This window comes from Pan paniscus, chromosome 10 (genome assembly GCF_029289425.2).
Source record: "Pan paniscus chromosome 10, NHGRI_mPanPan1-v2.0_pri, whole genome shotgun sequence".
In the NCBI taxonomy this organism is placed as follows: domain Eukaryota; kingdom Metazoa; phylum Chordata; class Mammalia; order Primates; family Hominidae; genus Pan; species Pan paniscus.
The window spans coordinates 15,100,427-15,113,479 of record NC_073259.2 but is presented as its reverse complement, the minus strand read 5'-3'; the positions used below and the strand labels follow the sequence as shown (position 1 = coordinate 15,113,479).

The window sequence follows — 13,053 nt, the reverse complement described above, 5'->3', positions numbered from 1 at the left end:
ACACCAGTTTTCCTGAAACTCTTTCATAGAATTCAAGAGGAGGGAATGCTTCTAAGTTCCTTATATCAGGCCAAAATTGCCCTAATACCAAAGTGAGGCAAAGACACTGCAAGAAAAGAAAACTACAGACCAATATCTCCGATGAATGTGAATGCAAAAATCCTCAACAAAATACTAGCAAACCAAATTAAATAGCATATTAAAAGAATCATATATGATAACCAAATGGGATTTACTCCAGGAATGCAAGGAGAGTTTAGCATATGAAAATCAATCTATGGGTGCAATGGCTCATGCCTGTGATCCCAGCACTTTGTGAGGTGGAGGTGGGTGGATTGCTTGAGCTCAAGAGTTCAAGACCAGCCTGGGCAACATGGCAAAACCTCATCTCTATAAAAAAATGTGAAAACTAGCCAGGCATGGTGGTACATACTTGTAGTCCCAGCTACTCGGGAGCCTGAGGTGATAGGATTGCTTGAGCTCAGGAGATTAAGGCTGTACTGAGTCAAGATAGTGCCATTCCACTCCAGCCTGGGTGACAGAGTGAGACCCTGTCTCATTAAAAAAAAAAAAAAAGTAAGAAAAAAAGAAAAAAAAATGTAATATAACACATTAACAGAATAAAGGACAAAAATCACGATTATCTCAATCAGTGGAGAAATATCATTTGACAAGATTAAACACTCTTTCATGTTAAAACACTTAATAAAATGGGAAGAGAAGGCCAGTCCATGAACACAATTAAGACCATTTATAAAGAGGCCACAGATAACATCATACACAAGGATAAAAGACTAAAAGCTTTTTCTCTAATATCAGAAACAAGGCAAAGATGCTCACTCTTACTACTTCTATTCAACATAGAACTGAAAATTATAGCCAGAACAATTAAGCAATAAAAAGAAATAAAAGGCATCCATATGGGAAAAGAAGAAGTAAATAATCTCTGTTTACAGAGGACAAAATCGTATACATAGAAAACTCTAATGATTCCATACACAATAAAAATCTGTTAGAACTAATAAATGAATTAAGCAAAGTTGCAAGGTACAAAACCAACACACAGAAATCAGTTGCATTTCTATACATGAATAATGAACAATCCAAAAAGGAAATTAAGAAAACAAATCCATTTACAATTTCACTCAAAACAATAAAAAGCTTAGGAATAAACCTAACCAAGGAGATGAGAAGCTTGTACACTGTAAACCATAAAACGTTGCTGAATGAAATTAAAGCAGACACTAATAAATGAAAGATATCCTGTGTTCATGGATTAGATAACTTAATATTGTTACATTGTTCATAATGTCCGAAGTGACCTACAGAGTCAATGCAATCCTTATCAAAATCCTTATGGGATCTTTTGGAGAAACAGAAAAATGTATCCTGAAATTCATTTGGTATATCAAAGGACTCCGAATAGTCAAAACAATTTTGAAAAAGAACAAAGTTGGAGGACTTACATTTCCTGATTTCAAAACATATTACAAATCTATGATAATCAAAGTAGTGTGGTACTAGCACAAAAACAAATAGACCAGTTGAATAGAATACACAGCCTATAAATTAAATTTTCATGCATGTGGTCAAATGATCTTTGACAAGGATGCCAAGACCACTCAGTGGGGAAAAACAGTCTCTTCAACAACTGACATTGAAAAAACTGGATATCTACATGCAAAAGAATGAAGTTGGGCCTTTATTTTACACCATTAACTCAAAATATATTAATGACTTAAACATAAAACCTAAATTTATAAAATTCCTATAAGAAAACATATAGGGAAAGCTTCATGACACTGGACTTGACAATGATTTATTGGATATGACACTAAAAACACAGGTAATGAAAGCAAAAATAGGTAAATGAGACTATATGAATCTTAAAAACTTTTGTGCAACAAAGGACACAATCAACAGAGTGAAAAGAGGCCAGGTGCAGTGGCTCAGGCCTGTAATCCCAGCACTTTGGGAGGCCAAGGTGGGCAGATCACCTGAGGTCAGGAGTTGGAGACCAGCCTGGCCAACATGGTGAAACCCTGTCTCTACTAAAGATACAAAAAATTAGCCAGGTGTGGTGGCATGTGCTTGTAATCCCAGCTACTTGGGATGCTGAGGCAGGAGAATCGCTTGAATCTGGGAAGCAGAGGTTGCAGTGAGCCAAGATGGCGCCATTGCACTCCAACCTGGATGACAGGGTGAGACTCCGTCCAAGAAAACAGAGCGAAAAGGCAATGTGTGGAATAGAAGAAAAGATTTTCATTTCTAAAATTTTATAAGAGATTAATATCCAGAATATACAAAGAACTCTTATGTCTCATAAGCAAAAATCAAATGGCCTGATTAAAAAATGGGCAAAGAAATTGAATAGATGTTTCTTCAAAGATAACATGTAAGTGGCCAACAGGAATATAAAAAGTTGCTCAACTTCACTAATCATCAGGAAAATTTAAGTCAAAACCACAATGAGAAAAAACTTCCAGTTTCCAGTTCTGCCTATAAGGTGCTTGGAAGTTGCCACTTCAGATTAAATACAAGGAAAAGTTGAACAGACTGACAAATCAACAACTCTTCTAGGATATGCAAGAGCACTGAAGAAACAGCAAATGGCTGCACCCAGGTTTGAAGAGGCAGATGGGAAAATACAGGAAGAGAAACTATCATGAGAGCAAGAGCTGGGAGAGGAAAACACGGACTATAATGGATGAGGTGCTGGAGGCACAGTGCAGGCAACTTTGAGAGTTAAAAACTCCAGGGGGACCCAGTCATATGAGGATCCCACAATTTTGTGAGATTTACCTCTGGGAACTTGACCAGGTTCTCACAGAAAATATTAGAGAAACCCTCTCATGCTTCCAGTAGGAGAAAGGAATAATTTTAAAATATGCCAGAGCACTGTGTTCTTCTTCTTTCTTCTTCTTCTTCTTCATTTTTTTTTTCTTACACTGTGTTCTTCTTAAAAAGGTTCTGCCCTCAGGAGACAATAGTAAACCAGGACCTACATTGCTGGGGCATTATTAAGAGTCTAACTGACCTAGAAGAAGCGTTAGACAACTCTAGTCAGCTCTAGCCTTCCACATGGGAGAAGAGAAATATCCAACTTCAGACCACTCTAGCCATCCTTTCCCGCCTAAGTGGGATGGAAAAGAAAATAGAAACATTTGTGAAGCTCGCAGTCCAGAGGCCTCACTACAAATCTGAGATCTAGTCTTACTTCCCTCTCCCCACACCTCACCGCAATACTAAAGATCAAATTGCAGCGGTTCCTTTTTTCTTGGTATATTATCAGGCTATCAACGGGGAAAAAAAAGCCATTTTAAAAGGCAAAAAATCAATGAAAGGACAGAGCAAGCATCAGAACCAGGCATAGAAGGGATGTTAGAATTAAAAACAAGATGAGGTATCACTTCAAACCTATTAGGATGGCTACTGTTAAACAAAATGAAATAAAACAGAAAATAAGTGTTGGTAAGGATGCGGAGAAATTGGAAACCTTATGCATTCTTGGTGGGATTGTAAAGTGGTGCCACCACTATGAAAAATAGTGTGATGATTCCTCAGAACACTAAAAATAGAATTACGATATGACCCAGTAATCCCCCTTCTAGGTATATTAAAAGAAAGAAAGAAGGAAAGAAAAGAAAGAAAGAAAGAAAGAGAAAGAAAGAGAGAGAGAGAAAGAAAGAAAGAGAGAAAGAGAGAGAGAGAAAGAAAAAAAGAAAGAAAGAAAGAAAGAAAGAAAGAAAGAGAAAGAGAAAGAAAGAGAGAGAGAGGAGAGAGAGAGAGAAAGAAAGGAAGAAAGAAAGAGTCTCTGCTACGGTTTGAATGTGCCCCCTCCAAATTCATGTTGAAACTATCTGCATTGTGGTGGTATTAAGAGGTAAGGTCTTTGGGGAAGTGTTTGAGTCATGAGGGTTCCAGCCTCATAAATGGATTAGTGCCTTTTATAAGGGATGGAGGGAACTAGCTTTAGACCCTTTTGCTCTTCTGCCTTTTGCCATGTGAAGACTCAGCATTCATGCTTTTTGCATTTTTCACCCCCTCCACCATGTGAGGATGTAGCAGGTATGTCCTTGCCAGACAGCAAGTGCCAGCACATTGATCGTGGACTTTCTAGCCTCCAGAACTGTAAAAATTAAATTTCTATTCTTTATAAATTACCCAGTCTTGGTATTTTGTTATACCACCACAAATGGACTAAACCAGTCTCAAGGAGATATTTTTACACCCATGTTAGCAGCAGTACTAGTTACAGAAGCCAGAAAGTAGAAGCGCGTCAAGTGTCCACTAGCAGGTGAGGGACTAAGATGTGGTATATTCATACAGTGGAATATTATTCAGCCTTAAAAAGGAAGGAAATTCTGACACATGTTGCAACATGGATGAACCTTGAGAACATTATGCCAAGTGAAATAAGCCAGTTATAAAAAAGACAAATAATGGGCCGGGTGCTGTGGCTCACACCTGTAATCCCAGCACTTTGGGAAGCCGAGGTGGGCAGATCACCTGAGGTCAGGAGTTCGAGACCAGCCTGACTTAACATGGTGAAACCCTGTCTCTACTAAAATTACAAAAATTAGCTGGGTGTAGTGGTGGCGCCTGTAATCCCAGCTACTTGGGAGGCTGAGGCAGGAGAATCGCTTGAACCCGAGAGGCAGAGGTTGCAGTGAGCCTAGATTGCACCACTGCACTCCAGCCTGGGCGACAGAGCAAGACTCTGTTTCAAAAAAAAAAAAAAAACACAGATAATGTACGATTCCACTTACATGAAGTACCTAGGGAAGTCAAATTCATAGAGAAAAAAAGTAAAGCGGTGATTTCCAGGAGCTGAGAGGAGCAAGGAATGAGGGGTTATTGTTTAAAGGGTACACTGATTCAGTTTTGTAAGATGAAAAAAGTTCTGAAGATCTGTTTTATAACAATGTCAATAACTTAACATTAGTGAACTCTACATTTAGAAACAATTATGCTGGCGCATTTTATATTGTGTGTTTTTTTTAACCATAGTAAAAAAATACACAAGAAAAGTTGTGTCATTGGGGGAGCCCTAGTGTTCAGTGATGACAAATAAAAGAAGAGAAGCATATTCTCTGAGAAGACTGAGAATGTAAGGACAGTGTTTTCAACGAAATATCCTCTCTCTCTCCATCCACAGAATTGGAAGATGTTCATTCATATCGGAAGAGTGCAGTAAGACAATGAAGATGGGAGAGTGAGTGAAAGCCTCTAAGGATTAAAGACTGTGTGGCACTATCACTCCATTTATCTTCTGCGTCATCTGTTATTTACCACCTGTGTGCACCGTAATTAGCCCATTCAAATTCAGAATTATAAACAAAATGTTTCCTGCTAAATTTAAACAGTTAAAAGTGCTTATTGCCACCTAAGAAAAATGTAAGCTATTAACAAGATTAGGCGTGATTTCTGAGTTAAGACAGATGTGTTCTAACCATGGAAGGGACTCACCGTTTGGCTGTGGCTTTTCTATTTGCTTGGACTTCTCACTCATCAGAGTTCAGATGTACCAGTTAAGCTTCATTTAAGTCTCAGTTCTTCTTTCTTTCTTCTGTGTTCCTATAGATTTTACATATAAATACATTTATAATGTATTTGCAATGTGGTAATATAAATGTATGTCTATTTTTGCTAGGAAATGAAAATTTTCCCTTGAACTGTGACTGTTTTTGTAATGCTAGAGAATGACACAAATGTATATTGAAGGAAGAATGGATATGTGGTGTATTTATTGTGCTTATCCTATGCTTCCTATTTGTACTGGAGCGTAGCTCTGGAAAACCTCCTATATTTGTTTTCTAGGGCTTCCATAATGAAATGCCACAGACTGGGTGGCTTAAATAAAAATAATTAAATAAAAAATAATTTTTTTTCAGAGTTCTAGAGTCTAGAAATCTGAGATCAGGGTGTTGGTTGAGTTAATTTCTTTTCTTTTCTTTCTTTCTTTTTTTTTTTGATGGAGTCTCTCTCTGTCACCCATGCTGGAGTGCAGTGGCACAATCTCGGCTCACAGCAACCTCCGCCTCACAGGTTCAAGTGACTCTGCCTCAGCCTCCCAAATAGCTGGGACTATACAAGCGTGTGCCACCACGCCCGGCTAATTTTTGTATTTTTAGTAGAGACAGGGTTTCACCATATTGGCCAGGCTGGTCTTCAACTCCCAAACTCATGATCCACCCACCTCAGCCTCCCAAAGTGCTGGGATTACAGGCATGAGCCAGGAGTTGATTTCTTTTAAGGCCTCTCTGCTTGGCTTGCAGATGGTCATCTTCTCTCTTTGTCTTCACCTGGTCTTACCTCTGTATGTATCTATGTCTTAATCTCTTCTTAAGAGGAGTCCAGTCATATCTGATTAGGGCTCACCTTTAACTTATTTACCTCTTTAAGGACTCCATCTTCTAAGGGCTAAGATGTCAATATATGAATTCTGGGGAGAAGAGTAGGAACACAATTCAGCCCATAACACCTCCTAACAAATTTTCCACATTTAATCTAGGCGATTGGTAATATTTGTCCTCAAAAGATAATTTTGTGTGTGTGTGGTTGGGCATTATAACTGAATTTACCGTTACTAATGCAAGAAAATCATACAGCAAAATATATGATTTTAAAATACCAACTGAACCTACTGATCAAGACTTGAAATACAAACTCTTTCCAATAATAAATGTACTTTCTATAACCTGTTCAATAATACATTATACTAGTATTCAGAACATTGTCAAAATTGTGATGAAAAAAGATATTGTATGAAAGTTTTTGATGTTCAAAGTTCAGAAATTTCCACTGCAAACAAAATTAGGTCAGTTGCACAGGAAATATTTACCACAAAAGTCTCTACAGAAAGATACTTTTATAAACTGTCATCAATCAGCATGTCAGCTATCAGTGGAGCTATAAGCATAAGCCTGAAGTCCATTCACTAAGATGGGGATACATATTGTTAAAGCTCACTTTTGTAATCTAAGAATTGTGTTTATTTTTAGAATAGCACAGTTCTCCCATCATTTTCGTGTTATCAAATACAAATACAAAGGTTAGGGATGGGGGATAAAGCAGCTGCTGGAAGTCAAATTCTCAGAGTAGAAAGTAACATGGTCTCCTTATTATGAGAGTCATGTGAGACTCTAATTCAGTCATTCAGTTACTGTTCAGAAAACATCTACTATGTTACGCTCCACATTATTTGTTGGGAGGGTTATACCAAAATGTTGAATATAAAATACAAATGCATAATAGAAACCTAGCAATGACAAAGGTAAAATACAAGCTGTGTCTTCAGAAAAAAAGGAAGTGGTAAATTCTTGCTGATTTTGCAAAGATGGTTGTGGTGTTCCGGATGGTGGTAAAAGTAAGAGAGTTTCTCTGAAGCAAATAACATTCTAAAACAAGTGGTCAAGGAGCTTGGATTTTGAACGCCATGAAAAGAAAAAAATTACATGAAATAGGTCTCATCTAGCAATAAATATTTATAATAAAAGCAGACAGAACATGCCTGCAAATACTCTGCACCAACTTCAGATTAGATGTTACCTCTGGTAAAAAGTAAAGGGAAAAATGCCATTAGTTGTGTCTGTAAGTTTTATTTGTTCATTTTTTAACCTGATATGAAGAAAAGGTGGGCAAAAGTGATAGTAAAAACCACTTATTCATCCATAGCGTTGTTCTTTTGCCTTAGGACTGTCTTGGCAATGAGGGCTCTTTTTCGGTACCAGTACCATGTTATTTTGGTTACTGGAGTCTTGTAGTACAGTTTGAAGTCGGGTAGCGTGATGCCTCCAGCTTCATTCTTTTGGCTTAGGATTGACTTGGCGATGCGGGCTCTTTTTTGGTTCCATATGAACTTTAAAGTAGTTTTTTCCAATTTTGTGAAGAAAGTCATTGGTAGCTTGATGGGGATGGCATTGAATCTGTAAATTACCTTGGTCAGTATGGCCATTTTCACAATATTGATTATTCCTATCCATGAGCATGGAATGTTCTTCCATTTGTTTGTGTCCTCTTTTATTTCGTTGAGCAGTGGTTTGTAGTTCTCCTTGAAGAGGTCCTTCACATTCCTTGTAGGTTGGATTCCTAGGTATTTTATTCTCTTTGAAGTAATTGTGAATGGGAATTCACTCATGATTTGGCTCTCTGTCTGTTATTGGTGTATAGGAATGCTTGTGATTTTTGTACATTGATTTTGTATCCTGAGACTTTGCTGAAGTTGCTTATCAGCTTAAGGAGATTTTGGGCTGAGACAATGGGGTTTTCTAAATATACAATCATGTCATCTGCAAACCAGTACAACTTGACTTCCTCTTTTCCTAATTGAATACCCTTTATTTCTTTCTCCTGCCTGATTGCCCTGGCCAGAACTTCCAACACTATATTGAATAGGAGTGGTGAGAGAGGGCATCCCTGTCTTGTGCCAGTTTTCAAAGGGAATGCTTCCAGTTTTTGCCCATTCAGTATGATATTGGCTGTGGGTTTGTCATAAATAGCTCTTATTATTTTGAGGTACGTCCCATCAATACCTAGTTTATTGAGAGATTTTAGCATGAAGGGCTGTTGAATTTTGTCAAAGGCCTTTTCTGCATCTATTGAGATAATCATGTGGTTTTTGTCTTTGGTTCTGTTTATATGCTGGATTACGTTTATCGATTTGCGTATGTTGGACCAGCCTTGCATCCCAGGGATGAAGCCAACTTGATCATGGTGGATAAGCTTTTTGATGTGCTGCTGGATTTGGTGTGCCAGTATTTTATAGAGGATTTTTGCATCGATGTTCATCAAGGATATTGGTCTAAAATTCTCTTTTTTTGTTGTGTCTCTGCCAGGCTTTGGTATCAGGATGATGCTGGCCTCTTGAAATGAGTTAGGGAGGATTCTCTCTTTTTCTATTGATTGGAATAGTTCCAGAAGGAATGGTACCAGCTCCTCTTTGTACCTCTGGTAGAATGTGACTGTGAATCTGTCTGGTCCTGGACTTTTTTTGATTGGTAGGCTATTAATTATTGCCTCCATTTCAGAGCCTGTTATCGGTCTATTCATGGATTCAACTTCTTTCTGGTTTAGTCTTGGGAGGGTGTATGTGTCCAGGAATTTATCCATTTCTTCTAGATTTTTTAGTTTATTTGCACAGAGGTGTTTATAGTATTCTCTGATGGTAGTTTGTATTTCTGTGGGCTTGGTGGTGATATCCCCTTTATCATTTTTTTATTGAGTCTATTTGATTCTTCTCTCTTTTCTTCTTTATTAGTCTTGCTAGCTGTCTATCAATTTTGTTGATCTTTTCAAAAAACCAGCTCCTGGATTCATTGATGTTTTGAAGGGTTTTTTTTTTCTCTATCTCCTTCAGTTCTGCTCTGATCTTAGTTATTTCTTGCCTTCTGCTAGCTTTTGAATGTGTTTGCTCTTGCTTCTCTAGTTCTTTTAATTGTGATGTTAGGGTGTCAGTTTTAGATCTTTCCTGCTTTCTCTTGTGGGCATTTAGTGCTATAAGTTTCCTTCTACACACTGCTTTAAATGTGTCCCAGAGATTCTGGTATGTTGTGTCTTTGTTCTCATTGGTTTCAAAGAACATCTTTATTTCTGCCTTCATTTCGTTGTGTACCCAGTAGTCATTCAGGAGCAGGTCGTTCAGTTTCCATGTAGTTGAGCGAGTTTCTTAATCCTGAGTTCTAGTTTGATTGCACTGTGGTCTGAGAGACAGTTTGTTATAATTTCTGTTCTTTTACATTTGCTAAAGAGTGCTTTACTTCCAACTATGTGGTCAATTTTGGAATAAGTGTGATGTGGTGCTGAGAAGAATGTATATTCTGTTGATTTCAGGTGGACAGTTCTGTAGATGTCTATTAGTTCTGCTGGTGCAGAGCTGAGTTCAATTCCTGGATATCCTTGTTAACTTTTTGTCTCATTGATCTGTCTAATGTTGACATTGGGGTGTTAAAGTCTCCCGTTATTATTGTGTGGGAGTCTAAGTCTCTTTGTAGGTCTCTAAGGGCTTGCTTTATGAATCTGGGTGCTCCTGTTTTTGGGTGCATATATATCTAGGATACTTAGCTCTTCTTGTTGAATTGATCCCTTTACCATTATTTAATGGCCTTCTTTGTCTCTTTTGATCTTTGTTGGTTTAAAGTCTGTTTTATCAGAGACTAGGATTGCAACCCCTGCTTTTTTCTGTTTTCCATTTGATTGGTAAATCTTCCTCCATCCCTTTATTTTGAGCCTACGTGTGTCTCTGCACGTAAATGGATCTCCTGAATACAGCACAACGATGGGTCTGGACTCTTTATCCAATTTACCAGTCTGTGTCTTTTAATTGGAGCATTTAGCCCATTTCCATTTAAGGTTAATATTGTTATGTGTGAAATTGATCCTGTCATTATGATGTTAGCTGGTTATTTTGCTCGTTAGTTGATGCAGTTTCTTCCTAGCATTGATGGTCTTTACAACTTGGCATGTTTTTGCAGTGGCTGGTCCTGGTTGTTCCTTTCCATGTTTATGGCTTCCTTCAGGAGCTCTTGTAAGGCAGGCCTGGTGGTGACAAAATCTTTCAGCATTTGTTTGTCTGTAAAGGATTTTATTTCTCCTTCACTTATGAAGCTTAGTTTGGCTGGATATGAAATTCAGGGTTGATATGAAATTCTTTTCTTTAAGAATGTTGAATATTGGCCCCCACTCTCTTCTGGCTTGTAGAGTTTCTGCTGAGAGATCTGCTGTTAGTCTGATGGGCTTCCCTTTGTGGGTAACCCGACCTTTCTCTCTGGCTGCCCTTAACATTTTTTCCTTCATTTCAACTTTGATGAATCTGAAAATTATGTGTCTTAGAGTTGCTCTTCTTAATGAGTATCTTTGTGGTATTCTCTGTATTTCCTGTATTTGAATGTTGGCCTGCCTTGCTATGTTGGGGAAGTTCTGGATAATATCCTGAAGAGTGTTTTCCAACTTGGTTCCATTCTTCCCATCACTTTCAGGTACACCAATCAGACACAGATTTGGTTTTTTCACATAGTCCCACATTTCTTGGAGGCTTTGTTCATTTCTTTTTACTCTTTTTTTCTCTAAACTTCTCTTCTGGCTTCATTTCATTCATTTGATCTTCAATCCCTGATATCCTTTCTTCCACTTGATCAAATTGGCTACTGAATCTTGTGCATGCATCACGTAGTTCTCGTGCCATGGTATTCAGCTCCATCAGGTCGTTTAAGGTCTTCTCTACACTGTTTATTCTAGTTAGCCATTTGTCTAATCTTTTTTCAAGGTTTTTAGCTTCTTTGCAATGGGTTCGAACTCCTCCTTTAGCTCAGAGAAGTTTGTTATTACCAATCGCCTGAAGCCATCTTCTCTCAACTCATCAAAGTCATTCTCCATGCAGCTTTGTTCTGTTGCTGGTGAGGAGCTGCATTCCTTTTGAGGAGAAGAAGCACTCTGATTTTTAGAATTTTTGGCTTTTCTGTTCTGGTTTCTCCCCATCTTTGTGATTTTATCTACCATTGGTCTTTGATGATGGTGACACACAGATGGTGTTTTGGTTTGGATGTCCTTTCTGTTTGTTCGTTTTCCTTCTTACAGTCAGGACTGTCAGCTGCAGGTCTGCTGGAGTTTGCTGGAGGTGCACTCCAGTCCCTGTTTGCCTGGGTATCACCAGTGGAGACTGCAGAACAGCAAATATTGCAGTACGGCAAATGTTGCTGCCTGATCCTTCCTCTGGAAGCTTCATCTCAGAGGGCCATGGCTGTATGAGGTGTCAGTCAGCCCCTACTGGGAGGTGTCTCCCAGTTAGGCTACTCGGGCTCAGGGACCCACTAGAGGAGGCAGTCTGTCCGTTCTCAGATCTCAAACTCCATGCTCAGAGAACCACTACTCTCTTCCACGCTGTCAGACAGGGATGTTTAAGTCTGCAGAAGTTTCTTCTGCATTTTATTCAGCTATGCCCTGCCCTCAGAGGTGGAGTTGACAGAGGCAGGCAGGCCTCCTTGAGCTGCGGTGGGCTCCACCCAGTTTGAGCTTCCTGGCAGCTTTGTTTACCTGCTCAAGCCTCAGCAATGGTGGATGCCCCTCCCGTAGCCTCACTGCCACCTTGCAGTTTGATCTCAGACTGCTGTGCTAGCAGTGAGAAAGGCTCCGTGGGCATGGGACCCTCCGAGCCATGCATGGGATATAATCTCCTGGTGTGCTATTTGCTAAGACCATTGGAAAAGTGCAGTATTAGGGTGGGAGTGTCCTGATTTTCCAGGTACCGTCTGTCATGGCTTCCCTTGGCTAGGAAAGGGAATTCCCCAATCCCTTGAGCTTCCTTGGTGAGGCAATGCCCCACCCTGCACCATGGGCTGTCTCCACTGTCTGCCAAGCCCCAGTGAGATGAACCCAGTACCTCAGTTGGAAATGCAGAAATCACCAATCTTCTGTGTCGCTCACGCTGGGAGCTGTAGACTGGAGCTGTTCCTATTCGGCCATCTTGGAACCCAATCCACCTAAGGTCTTCCTCTAAGGTTCTATGCCTGAAAATCTTTGAAAGAGGTGAAGGACCTCTTCAAGGAGAACTACAAACCACTGCTCAATGAAATAAAAGAGGACACAAATAAATGGAAGATCATTCCATGCTTATGGATAGGAAGAATCAGTATTGTGAATATGGCCATACTGTCCAAGGTAATTTATAGATTCAGTGCCATCCCCATCAAGCTACCAATGACTTTCTTCACAGAATTGGAAAAAACTACTTTAAAGTTCATATGGAACCAAAAAAGGGCCCACATTGCCAAGCCAATCCTAAGTCAAAAGAACAAAGCTGGAGGCATCATGCTACCTGACTTCAAACTATACTACAAGGCAACAGCAACCAAAACAACATGGTACTGGTACCAAAACAGAGATATAGACCAATGGAACAGAACAGAGCCCCCAGAAATAATACCACATATCTACAACCATCTGATCTTTGACAAATCTGACAAAAACAAGAAATGGGGAAAGGATTCCCTATTTAATAAATGGTGCTGGGAAAACTGGCTAGCCATATATAGAAAGCTGAAACTGGATCCATTCCTT

General features: G+C 39.1%; 1 protein-coding gene across 1 annotated transcript in view; it reads right to left on the bottom strand.

Moving 5' to 3' along the window:
- The window catches only part of CLEC2D (C-type lectin domain family 2 member D), a 157,633-nt gene that overhangs the window by 74,623 nt on the left and 69,957 nt on the right, over positions 1–13,053 (bottom strand). The window contains exon 11 of the mRNA XM_003829650.8: positions 5,470–5,577. The gene's annotated coding sequence lies outside the window, so the exon portion shown is untranslated. The remainder of the gene's footprint in view (positions 1–5,469; positions 5,578–13,053) is intronic.